We start from the raw sequence: 13,383 nt of genomic DNA, 5'->3' as shown, positions 1-13,383 counted from the left end.
GAAGCCTTATTGATATGTAATTTTATTGATTATTATGTTTGTCCTAATTTACAACTTAGTACTATAATAGTATATAGTCTGTACTGTTTGATTTATTCATGGAAACGTGGTCACAATAGGACCAATATTGGTGAACATTTCTCATGAATTTGAAAGAGTAAGCACTTTGGCATTATTGTGCATAGTGTTTTATCAATAGCAACTAATTCAATGTGGTTAATAGGGTTATTCACATTTTATATCATTATTGACCCTTTTTTGGACTTGTTATTATCAATTAGTAAAACGTCAAAATTTTCAACTCAGATAATTAATTTGCATGTATTTGCCTTTAATTTTCTCAGTTTTACTTCATGTATTTTGAGGTTCTCATATTAGATATATATACATGTCTGTTAATTCTTCCTAAAGAATGGGCCTTATATCTTTACTTGTGTAACAACTTTTCTCTGGTAATATTTGTTATTTTTATGTTTATTTTGTGTAATGTTATTATAGCTCCTCCAGACTTTGCTCATTTATTATATGGCATATACTTTTTATTATTTCATTTTTTCATCTAAGTGTATTGAAGTTGAATGGAATTTATAGTCATTCATTCTGGACTAATTAAGGATGTTTATGGCTGTGTATCCAGATTTACTTCCAAAATGTTTGTAAGAGAAAAAACTAACCACATAGGGGATGTTTTAAATAAATAACAGTACACTTGTAAAAAAAAGCACTAGCCAACAATTATTATTGATGTTGAAAACATGAATTACTTAGAATGATTTTTACTTAGATTGAGGTAAAACATGTACGTTAATACTCAAACATGAAGGCCAGGTTCTAGGTTCACGCACACGCCCACTGGGGGAGATGCTGTCGTTTGGCCCCCAAAGCCATTCCCCAGGCCTTTATTGATTTCTCTGCCTTACCGTCTTATAAAGGTTAACAAGTTCAGACAGGGAGTCTCCCTGGCTTTCCTACAAAACAGAGTGTCTCTGACTTTTTCTGACACGTAGTCCTGAAGAGAAGTGTCACTGGGGGCTCTGCGAAAAGTCAAGAAAGCTTACTCATGACTGGCTACCTGCTGGCTTCCCAACTTTAGTTCAAATCCCAAAAATATGGCACTGATGCTAAATCAAACTATTCAAAAATCACAAAAGTTCAGGAAAATCAGAGACACTTAACCCAATACCTGATTTCATAAATCTGCCTAACCACAACTGGAACCCTCTGACTACAGACTACCAGTCAAGTGAACATTAACCTTTTGAACGTTTTGGCACTACTCGTTGGATTTTTCTCGTGTTGTAAACCAGTTCATCTCGCTGGCTGTACCCATACACCCTAGTCATACAACCATGCGTTGTTTTCCACAGCTCTGTATCAGCGTGCGAAACGTGTTTATCTCTGAGTGATAGGATTGCCATTAATGGTTTATCTCTGAGTTAGGATTGGCATTAATGGTGTTCCTATCTTGGGCATGTTTTCTAAATTTTCTAAACATAATTATTTTATAAAAATATAGGAAATGCTCAATCCTATGTAATTGAAGTCTTTCTATGTTCATTATTTCTAAAAAGTTTTGATACTTAACAACTTATATTGATTTGGATTTTTTCTAGTAACAAATACAGTTCAACATTTTCCACATGTTTGTACTAGATATAATTCCTCATCATGAATTCTAGACTTCTAACCTTTGTTCATGTTAATAGGTAAATAAACATCCAAGTAATATTTTAATTTGGAAACTATCAGAAATAATAGAGATTTTTAAATTCCTATGCAAGTTAACCCCAGACAACTGTTATTTTAAAAACTGATAATTATGATCTTGGTTTTATAATTGAGGTGAGGCAGTAAACTAAAACTTTTAAATAAAAAATATTTTTTGAATATTTTAATCCTCATCCAAGGATATATGTATTGATTTTTGGAAGAGAGACAGGGGAAGGAGGGCAAGAGGGAGGGAGAGAGAGAGAGAAAGACAGAGAATGATAACAATGTGAGAGAGAAATACTGATTGGCATTAATTGGTCGCCTCCTGTACATGCCCTACAACCTAGGGATGTGCCTAGGCGTGAGAGGGAATTTAACCTTCATGTACAACTTTCTGGTGTACATGACGATGCTTCGAGTAACTGAGCCACATGGCCAGGGCTAAAACATGTTCTATAAGATAAACCCCTAAACTGACCATGCCTTATGACATCACATGATCACCTAAACATATTTCAATTAATTTTAAAAAATGTTTTACATTTTAGCTGTAGAATTTAAAAGCATAAAAATCTTTATGGTATTAACAATGAAGGTGAGGAAAATATTACAGAGAAAATATGGAGGTTATGATGAAATAGACAATAACCTTTTTTATGGTATAAAAATTATTTTTTCTCTTTAATGTACACATATACCTTATTTATATACACATTTATGTATTAAAATCTTTAAAAAGCTATATAACATATTAAAATATTTGTGTCTGGTTTTAGTCAATGACCTGTTTAATCCCATATTATGATTGTTATGTTCACTTAAATATTTAGGTCTTAAGGGCTTAAGGACTTGAATAAAACTCATACAATAAGTCTAAATATTTGCTATACATATTTGTAACTTGCATTTATTATTTTTTGACCTTCAAAACATTATTTTAACTTAGTCAAATGTCTTCTCTTTTGGTCTCTTACCACTTCAGAATTTAGAAAGATATTCTTTCAAAGTTTTATAACAAGTTATTTCTAGGTCATAATTTTCTAATAGTTTCACACACATACATTCATACATATACACACACTAACCACTTAAAATTTATCTTGTACCAAAAACTATTTTTTTCTTCAACATTGCTCACAAGCTGTCACAAATTCATTTAAAGAACAATTATTTTGTCCTGTTACCTCAGTAGCATAAAACAAGTTTTGCATATAACAGATCTGTGCATAAGCTACTTTGTTCCACTGAAAGCTAACTTTTTTTTTATTACCTCCGGTGTTCATTTTACCACACTGTAACCTCTTTCTCAGTAACCCTGTTGGTTGACTTCCTAATAGAACTCCAGTCTCTTGACCTCCTTTCAATGACTATAGCTCAATGAATGTCAATCAGATCATTTAGGGAACCAAAATTCCAAGGAATTCTACACGTTCATGGGTGTGGCTCAATGTGGGTTATAGTGGTTCACACGGACAAGATCTACCTCAAAATGTACCAAGAATCCCACTATGAATAAAAATGAATTGCCTACGGATTCAAATTTGGCAGTAAATCCAAGCAAATTTAACAGCTCCTGGTAAGCAAAGTGCCATCTCTCACAAGTGCAACGCACAAACTGCAGACGAAACTCCTTGCACGCCCCACTGTGTATGTTGACGCCTCAGGATCCGCCAACACTTCTCAAGTGGAAAACAGTTGCTGTTGAATCAAATAGTTGTCAGGCTGTGGAGACACTGACTGTTCTGTTGATTTTAGGAATAATCATTATTCATGCTTCGTCCAAGCAAAAATGTTATTTTTCCCTAAAGAGAGTTATATTATCCAAGTATTAAGTTTAAGAGAAAACTATGCCTTTATAGACTCCTTATAGCTTATTTTTTTTATGCATGTAGTATTTGTCTACACTGCCCAAGGTATTTGGGATACGAAAATGAGAAAGAAAGGGAGATTAAAAATTTGGCCTGACTACCCTTAAAAAAAAACAGGCCAAATATCAATAAGAAGGAAATATGTTTATGTAGAATGCATAACATATACATATGTTTATATATAATAAATGGCATAAGCTATATCCACATACCTCATATAAAATTTCTAATTGGAATTTATGAGGGAATCAACTTTGAAAGATGAAGTATTTAGACAGATATACTAAGACTTTTAATGGTTTTTGAATGATAAGTTAGACTTAGATAAAAGAAGTAATGCTTTTCAGTCAGAAAATTGTATGAGAAAGAAGCATAGTTAGAAATGTATATGAGACATTAAAGAGAAATTTATTTAGTAGAACAGTTTGGCCACAGTGAATCGTATACAAAAGAGAAGAGTAAGAAGTAATGTTGCATATATATATCTATATGTTATGTATGTATCTATATCTAATGGTATATATATACATGTATAGATATATATATGCAACGTTACTTCTTACTCTTACATCAGCATATATATGTGTGTGTGTTTATATATAGATATATGTATATACACATATATATCAGTAGTACATTAAAGAGGGCTTTTATCATGGGGGCACAGCTTCACTCAGAATCTTTGAGATGGAGGAAGCCCACAGAGACACTGAAGTGGGGAACTAGCCACCACTGTGTTTAGAATGAACTGGGTGAGAAAAAGAACTGAGGTTGGCATAGCAACTAAGACACTTGCAGTGGTCTAATTATAACATGTATTCATTTTTTGTAAGAATGCTTTCTGTCTTTGTGTTTGTTTGAAAGGACAGGATTTTTTTCATTAATTAATTTTTGAAAATGGAAACATTGTAGAAGCAGCAGAATAGGCACTTCAGACTGTGGCAATGTAAAACAAGTACCGATCCATTGTTCGCGAGGAACGTCTAAATGTAGCGAAGCAACCTGAATACAGGTGTTACAGATTTAAAAGTCTTATGATCTCTTTAATAATGTTACTCTTACTTGAGTACTTATTTCAGCACTCCAGAAACTGACTTTACTTTTCGAGAATAGATTTTCTAAAACTTCTAGATCTCCAGTTTCAAAGTCACTTGGTGATACTTGAAAATGCAGATTCCCAAAGCCCACTTTATGCTTACTACGTCAGAATCTCTGTAAGTGGAGCCCAGGAATTTGCTTTTTTTTAAAAAAAAATAAGAAGGACAGGTTGTTCTTAAAAACATGAATGTGCATTCAAACTCAGCTTTGGGGAAGTTTTTTTTCTGCTCTCGCTCTTTTTTCTTTTTGGTACGTGGAATGTGTAAGACCTCTCTGTGTCACGTTACTGCTACTTCCTGAGGAGTTGGAGGCAAACATTTCCACATGTGCTATTAGTTAAGCCTTTGAAGCTTTTACACACAGGAGTTTAAAGGACACCCTTAAAAGGGCAGGAAAGTAATCCAGGGAAGAAAAAGCATTTAAAAAGCAAAAGCAGTTTGTAGTGGTGTTGGGTTTTGTTTTTTGTTTTGTTTTTTTTGTTTTTGTTTTTGTTTTAATCTAAGCTACACATCATGACCTGTACCTGATGGTAAGACTAAACAACCTGAATGTTGGAAAAGTCCAGAAACTAGTCAGTGTTGATCACTCAGGTGAATTCATAGAGTCAGACCATATCCTACATTTTAAATGAAGAGCTGTTTTCCAGTCAGTCATCCTGGGAAGAGGAAAATAAAGGTAGAAAACAAGGACTGGGGGGGAAGAGGGGGGTCGGAAAGCGGATACATTCCTCTTTCGGAGACTTGATTTGTCCTGATTTTTAAATGTTGAAATGTCAGAATTTGACTGTGTTCTACCATTGGGCTAGTCTAAGAGTTATCCAGAGAGGTGGCTGGCTGGAAAGGAATCTGAGGAAGGATGGAGCATCAGGGGCTACCAGAGGAGAAGAGCACCTACGCCCAGCAGAGAAGCAGCCGCAGGAGAAACCCGCAGCAGAGGCTGCAGTGTGGTTGCAGCACTGGCTGTCTTTAGTAGAAGAATATGAAAGACACATTTCTGAACCCACATGAGACAACACCACGGGGCACACTGGGTGAAGACACTTTTCCAGGGATACTTTCGTGTTGGGGCCAGAACTGTTACAATTTGAATTTTGAAATAATGGGTTGATGTTGTAGCAAAATACTAGTAAGATATCTATGATATTTGGTTAGAAACTTCATTTCTCTTGTTGAGGTCAATACATAATAGCATGACCCTGGTCAATAATTTCAGATTTATTACTTCTTTTTTGGTCAATTAGGTCAAATAAAGCTCATCATATCTAAGAAGCAAAGGAGTATACTTAGCACAACCTTTTCCCATAACCTGCAAATAAGCCCTTTAGGAGAAGTGTTCCATGACACGGTCTATATTTATATCTGCGCAGTCCGTGAATGTCTAGGTGGGTACCAAAGAACCACTTGGAAAGCTTTTACTGTTTGGTATCTATTGAGAACATTTACCGTGACTGGAGGAGCATGATTTTGGGGCAAGAGGTTCTCTTGCATGCATTCCCTTGTGTAGTTTTCAAAGTAGAGTAAGAATGACAGTTTTTAAAAAGTTCTCCTCTAGAGTTCTGGGGTCAAGTAACTTTGATGAATAGCACTCCTGGACCCTGTCATTACACTTGCTTTGACCGTCAGTACAGTGAATCCTCCTACAAGGCCCACAGTAAAGAGACTGCTGTGTCTTTAGTTACTCCAAGCCAACCTGATTGGAACATGGAGGCCCATTTTTCATGTCAAACTATTAGCATTATAGGTAACACACCTCAGATGACACTACTAAAACACAAAAATTATAGGCCTTGTTATCACATATGTATTCAAATGCCAGCATAGCCTCTTCCCACCCATGTCCAATCATTTGTAAAACACCTAAAAATGAAAATAGGAATCTCCCACAAAGTTGTGCTTTCTTTTCTTTTTTGGAAAATTAGTTGAAATAATGAAAATATATACAAATAATCTAGGAAAATCCTAACCAACATAGTTGCTTTAATAAAATAATGCTAGTTCCTATTTGTTTTTGTAACTGCCCAACTCAAACCTCCAAAACTCTTTCAAAGTCAATATTTTGGACTTGGCTGAAGATGAAAAGGACAGGATGTTAGTAAATGAAATAAACATATTCGTAGCAGAGTAGTACTGATACGGAATAGCACAAAATATAGAAAAAAATAAAGAAAATATTGGTGAGATTGTATTAGCCGTCTTTAGACAAGGAATCTATTCAATTCCTTTCCTTCTAAAGAGAAATGAATACCAACTAAATGTATAATAAGTTATTCCAATTATAGATAATTCTACATTACACCATTAGATTCAATAAATTAAAAAATGCTTGCAAAATACAATTCTAAGAAGAGACAAGTTACTCTCCTCCTAAAAATGTTCAACTTATTTATTAAACTTCAGAAGGCCGGAACAGACAATTCTTTGACAGTAGCCAAAGAAGACCCAATTAAAATTTGCAAACCTATTGATACTACTTCTGCTTTGGAGACCTCTCGTACTCATCTCGCTCATAAATAAGATGATATAAAATAGGAACTATTGATTTTTGCATGACTTTTGCTTGCCTTTTCAAGCAGTGTACTCAAAACAGTGTGAACTATTCTCAAAATAAAGCTCCTAGGTTAGGCAAAGGTTGACTGTGTTTGACAATTATCAGAAAAATAATAAAACATAATGAACCCAATTCACTTGTTTCCAATAATCTTCAAATGTCTCTTCTCATTTCTAAATGCCTGAAATTAGGTAAAAATCAAATTTGGGGTAAGACATTGCCTCACCATTCAATGAACAAAGGTTATTTTAACAGCACTGCTATTTTTTTGGGAAGAAATGTGTCTTTGGGAAAAATCCTATTCAGAATCTAGTTAATAAAAGTTATAGGTAATTTTAGACAAGAAAATCTGTCTCAAAATTTCTGTCCTCTCCCACACACATTTACTCAAGTTTCTTGCTTCCTCTAGGAGTCAAGAAAATTCCCATCTTTCAAGTCCAATTTTACTGGTAGCACTAACGGGGGAGGATTATATATATAATGTCCCTCTCCCTCCAGTTTATGTTACATTCTCGAATTTATGTTAATTCAACTTATGATATCTCCTCACCTTCCTGGAATTTCTTCATGGTATACAAAGCACACCAAATTCACATTTATCACCATAAAAACATAGAATTCAATTCTAACATGATAAATTGTGATAAATTAAATGAGGTGAAAACATTTTTTAATTTAGCTGAATGAATATAACTGTAAAACAAATACGGCTTCCTTAATAAATCTTTCATCTTCCAGTTTCCCTGTGTCATGACTATGCAGGATGTCCCCTTGTGTGATTTGATGGGACAGCAGTCTAGCTGCTTCTTGGCCCCAATCTGAAGCTTCCACTTGCCCTCAGCCCCTGTGGTGATGGTCAAGGCATCAGGCAGATGGGCAGTACTGTCAGGACCCAGCTGAGTCTCATGTCTCTTCCTGGTCTCCTGCTTCAACAGTGTTTGGTGTTGAGATGCCCTTTCTTCCAGCCTCTGACCACCCTCCACCTCTTTTCCAGTAACTACCTTTGGAACCACCTCAGCCATCCTCAGCCTCCAAAACCAGCCAACACCATTTTTTACCTTCTCTCCTTATTGCCAAACAACCACGAGTTCCCAAATTCATCAGAATTATTACACTGAGGAGGAGGCTGCCATCACCAACCTGGTCAACCTGCACCTGTGGGCCTCTGACACTTACCTCTCTCTGGAGTTCTATTTCAACCACACAATGTGGCTCTGGAGGGCATGAGATGCTTCACCCACAATAGCTTAGGAGAAGCTTGGGGGCATCCAGCATCTCTTAAAGAGAACCAGCATGGTGGCTGCATTCTCTTCCAGGATGTGGTGAAGACTTCCCAAGATGAATGAGGTAAAACTCAGAACACCACGGAAGCCACCTCTGCATGCCCTGGGCTCTGCCTACACAGACCCTCATCTCTGTGACGTCCTCCGGAAGAACCACTTCCTGGATGAGGAGGTGAAACTCATCAAGAAGGTGGGAGACCACCTGACTAACCTCTGCAGGCTGGTTGGCCCCCAGGCTAGGCTGGGTGATTATTTCCTAAAAAGGCTCACCCTCAAGCATGACTAGGAACCTTTGGAGTCCAGAGACTTTTGACAAGCCCCTCTGCTTTCCCCTGGTGTTTGGCTATTTCCTGAGTCTCACTCTGAAACCACTAGGCATCTTTTCAACCACCCTGGAGCCCTCTTCCATGGATTGAACCAAATGAAAACAAAAGTTTTTTGCAGCAAAAAATAATAATTCATAACTTCCTTTAACTTATTTAGAAGTATCCTTTGGTACAGTTATTTTGTTGTCTAATAATACTGAATTGAATTATTTTGCAGACTAGTGAGTCTGTAACAGAAGTATTAATCCCCTTTATTAATATAAAAGTGATTATTAAAGACCTAGGAAAAACAAGTTTATTTAGAATGTCAGAGGTAGAAGAAGCAAGCCATAGAAGAAATGAGAGTTACAGCCAAAACTGAAGGGCTGTTGGAGCTTAGGGGAGAGAGAGTGAGAGAGATGCACCCTGAGAGAGGAAGGAGAAAGGAGAGTTTCAGGTGTGCTAGAGTGTGGGGGAGGGGAGACCCCTGGGGAAAGAAGGTGGTGGGAGAAAGTGCAGGCATGCTCCATAGAGCCATGTTGGGTTCTCCATCCTGAGGACATCTATCTGCAGGTCTCAGGGGAGGACCTCAATGGCATATTCAACTTTTTCAGGTGTGTCTCCTCCGGGTCATGGTGCCACTGATTGGTCAGCCCAGAGTGGGGGTCATTAGTCAATGCAGCTGTTCCTAATGTCAACTGTGCAACACTCTGCCTGGTTTTGCTGCTTCTATGGGCCTGGGGATTTTTTTGCTTTTGTTTTTTTTTGTTCTTGCTGTTTTTCTTTTCTCCAACTAAACCATTTTGTTTCTCTTAAAAAATGACTGAAGAAAACCACAACTCTGAAAAACAAAGCTACACAGCCCGTAGAGAGTAGCCTAACAACTGACCCCTTACATTACACAGTGATAATGCCCATTATCATTACCCGCAGGGGTATACGTATGGCACAGGTTAAGTTTCCATGTATATAGATTTAATAACTGCGAAAGAAAAAAACTAAACCCAGAAGCAGCACACTCCAACCCATTAGGGGGGTGTGGATGGGGTGGGGTGGAGGGATGGGGAGAAAAGGCACACAACTGTAATTGAATAACAATAAAAAATTAAAAAAAAAAGAAACCACATGGTTTCATTTGCTACAGTAACACATGGGAGGCAATCATCCCGGGGGCCTCAGGAAGCTTTTCAGGATAAGTACCGTCACCATCTGAGCTTTGGGTTCACTCTCCCTTTTGATCTCTGTACTCCCACCCACATCAGCCCGCTGCCTCCAGAATGGAACTCTGCCTTGGATGGAATCCTAGTTGGGAGGCTGGTTCGTTAGGTTGCCTGAACAATGGAATGGAGGTCCCTAACTTAGCTGAGGAACCTGGATGTTTTCTTTGATGTCAGCCCCATCCTAAGGCCCATGGATATTTTGTTTAAAAAGCTGCAGGCAAGTGAGATAGAAAAGGCAGAGGCAGGGATGGACACCAGCAATAGGGTGGCTCCCACCCCACTAATGGACAGCAGGCCCCTGAAGGCTGAGAGTGCAAAGAACAGCGTAACTCTCACATAGCTGCCTTCAGTTTCCTCTGTGACATGGGCCACAGGGCAAAAATCTGGATGGCAAATGTCACCGTGATGAAGGCATGCAGGGACCAGGGAAGGCGTGAGGCCAGGCAGACAGAAGCAATGATGGCCACTTTCAAGGACAGGGTGCTGGACACAGCGACAACATTGGCACCCTAGTCGTAGGAGATGAAGTGGCCTGAGAGCATGAAGACTGCAGTGGTGTAGGATAGTAGGTGTTGAGACAACAAAAAGAGGGTCTCAGATTGTACAAAGGGCGGTGGCTTCGGGGAGAGGAATGCTCGGCCTCACATCCTAGCTCCGCACAAATCATTGAATTTTCCACCTATGATCAGAGTCTGTGTAAACCAATGGGAAGAGGCAGAAGATTCATAAAATAAAGAGATCTGAGTGACAATAACCATAGGAACATGTAAATTAACCACAGGCAGAGTTTTCTATAGACCGATAGTTTAACCATAATTAAGTTTCTGGTTCTTGGTCCTGTAATCTCCAGGAATGTCTTAATTTCTGAAGCTTTCCTTCACTTCTGGGAGCTAGGCCAGTATCCTTCCAATAATTTTCCTTTCTTATTCATACTTCTATGAGTTGGGTTTCTGTTAATTTCATTTGAAATAATTACATCTCTCACTTGTAAAACATATGATGGCTTAAATTATTTGTTGATGTATTATATGTAAAATGTTTTGAAAACTATAAATTCACAAATACTCATGATCTCATTATTATTCTTATTATTTCAAAACCAAGGATGACAATACTGTATATTCTACAGCTTACTTTCAGAATCACAAATTATCAATGGTTTTCTGTAAAATTTATATTGAAAAATAATAAATATGTACCACTTTGTACAGTACAGTAGAAAACAGAAAGTGGGATACGTGGACACACCCCATTAGGAATACTAAAATCATTCAGCAATTTTTTACCCAGATTTGAGTAACTGGGGACTGGAATTATACATTTTCAACAGATAACACATAGGACCATTTGTCCATGCTCCGCTTTCTACAACCTTCCAATTAATCCGCTGGTGTAGAATGGAGGAACTGAAGATACAGGCAACTTTCATTGATACAGTAGGATCCAGGTGTTACTAGTTAGAATCACAAGACTTTTGTGAGAAATATTAAACTAAAACCTATCAGCTTGTCTGGATGGCAAAACCATCCAATATTTAAGGCACTAATTTAATTTTAAAAAGGTAACAGTTCCTTTCCAGAAACTATTCAGATGACTCAGAAGGCCGCAGCTATAGACAGCTGGTGACTGGCAGCTGCAGCACAAGAACGTGCCCACTCATGAATCACGTCCGTCTTGTGCGGAGTTTTTTGGTGAAACATCAAATTACCCAGGTGTACTCAGTCCCGGTCCTCCTAAGGCCTAGATTTGGCATCCTGCAAATTCTGGCTTTTCCCCAAACTAAAATGACTTTTGGAAGGGAAGAGATTTCAGACCACAATGAGATTCAGGAGAATACAATGGGGCAGCTGATGGCAACTGGGAGAACTCTGTGAGGTCCCAAGGTGCCTACTTTGAAGGGGACTGAGGTTTCATTGTCCTGAGTACAATGTTTCTTGTATCTTGTATCTTCTTCGATAAGTGTCTCTATTTTTCATATTACATGGCTAGATAAATTCTGGACAGACATTTGTATATACATATATAAAATAATTATCTATGTTCATGATACCTAAAGAAAAATTTTTGAGACAATAACATTATCAGTTTTGATTTAAACATTTATGCAAAAATATTGAAAAATCCCACTACTTTAAATCACATATATTAATTCCTGCATGTATTGAATAATGCATTTAGTAGGTATTTCTTTAACGATAATAAGTACTGGTCACTATATCACATGTTAAAGATAAGTTGAAAAATATATTGAAACAATATTAAAATTTTAGATTCAGACCACAGTAGATACAAATTCAGTTTCTTTTTTCTATAATTGTACAATGTTGGGCAAGTTGTTTAATCTCTGAGTCTCAGGTGTTTTGTCTACAAAATGGTCATCCGATAGATGCATTTTATTGGAGCAGTGCGCCAGGTCCCCAGTCAGGATGCATATGAGAATGAAGTGATCGATGTTTCTGTCCCTCTTGTTCTCCCTCCCTTCCCCTCTCTCTAAAAATAAATAAATAAAATCTTTTTTAAAAATGACTGCACTCACAGTGAACAGCTCTTCCCTGACCTCTGTCAGTTGGCTCTTGGGGAACATGCAACCTCCTTCCATCATTTCAAATCTTCAGTAAAGCCTCATATACTCATTCAGCCTTTTGTTGTGAACTGTGTTAAATAAAGGGATCAGGTTTAAAAAAAAAAAGGATATAATGAGATAATACCAAAACCTCTTAACATAGGGTTAAGCATTTAGAAAATGCTGAAAATGGTAATTATTTCTCTCAATTAAAATGAAAAAGACATGTATAGAATATTGATAAAAAAGAAATTCAATTGTTTTTGTGTGTTAGATAGAAGGATAATCAAGAGAAAGACATAGGTAATAAAATCTAAGTAACCACCTGTAAAAGTTGATTATAGAAAAGGATGTCTGCATTGGAGGGACTGTAATCTGCAAAGAAAAAAGAAGCACCTGGCAGATTCTTTAGACATAATTATTACCTTTAAAATCAGGTACTGTTCTAGTCCTTACTTAAGTGAGAAATTGGAAGCTCGGGAAAGTTTGTTAATGTAGCCCAGTGTTTCTCAAACTATTGGTGGTGAAAGGCCAGTTATATTTACTTCCAATTCATCAAGTAACAATAGTTTTGTAAAGTATAATAAAAATTACCACAAAATGGAAAAAAAAACTTACATAGTATATGCTCTAATTATTTTATTAGATTCAATCATAAAATTACAGTTTAATAAATGCAACCAAAATAGTTAAAACATAGGACAAAAAGTAAATAATTATAAACACTACATTTATTATTTACTGAAAATGTGAGTATTGGTGATTAATATAGTCACTATTACACTTACG

The 13,383-nt window shown here is 36.8% G+C and overlaps 1 pseudogene; it reads left to right on the top strand.

Moving 5' to 3' along the window:
- Window positions 1-7,045: 7,045 nt before the first annotated feature.
- LOC139440876 (ferritin light chain pseudogene) lies at window positions 7,046-8,792 on the top strand (annotated as a pseudogene).
- The last annotated feature ends 4,591 nt before the right edge of the window (window positions 8,793-13,383 follow it).

The sequence above is a fragment of the Desmodus rotundus genome, chromosome 4, assembly GCF_022682495.2.
Source record: "Desmodus rotundus isolate HL8 chromosome 4, HLdesRot8A.1, whole genome shotgun sequence".
NCBI lineage: Eukaryota > Metazoa > Chordata > Mammalia > Chiroptera > Phyllostomidae > Desmodus > Desmodus rotundus.
Note: the sequence above shows the minus strand (reverse complement) of the source record. Positions and strands in the feature narration are given on the sequence as shown.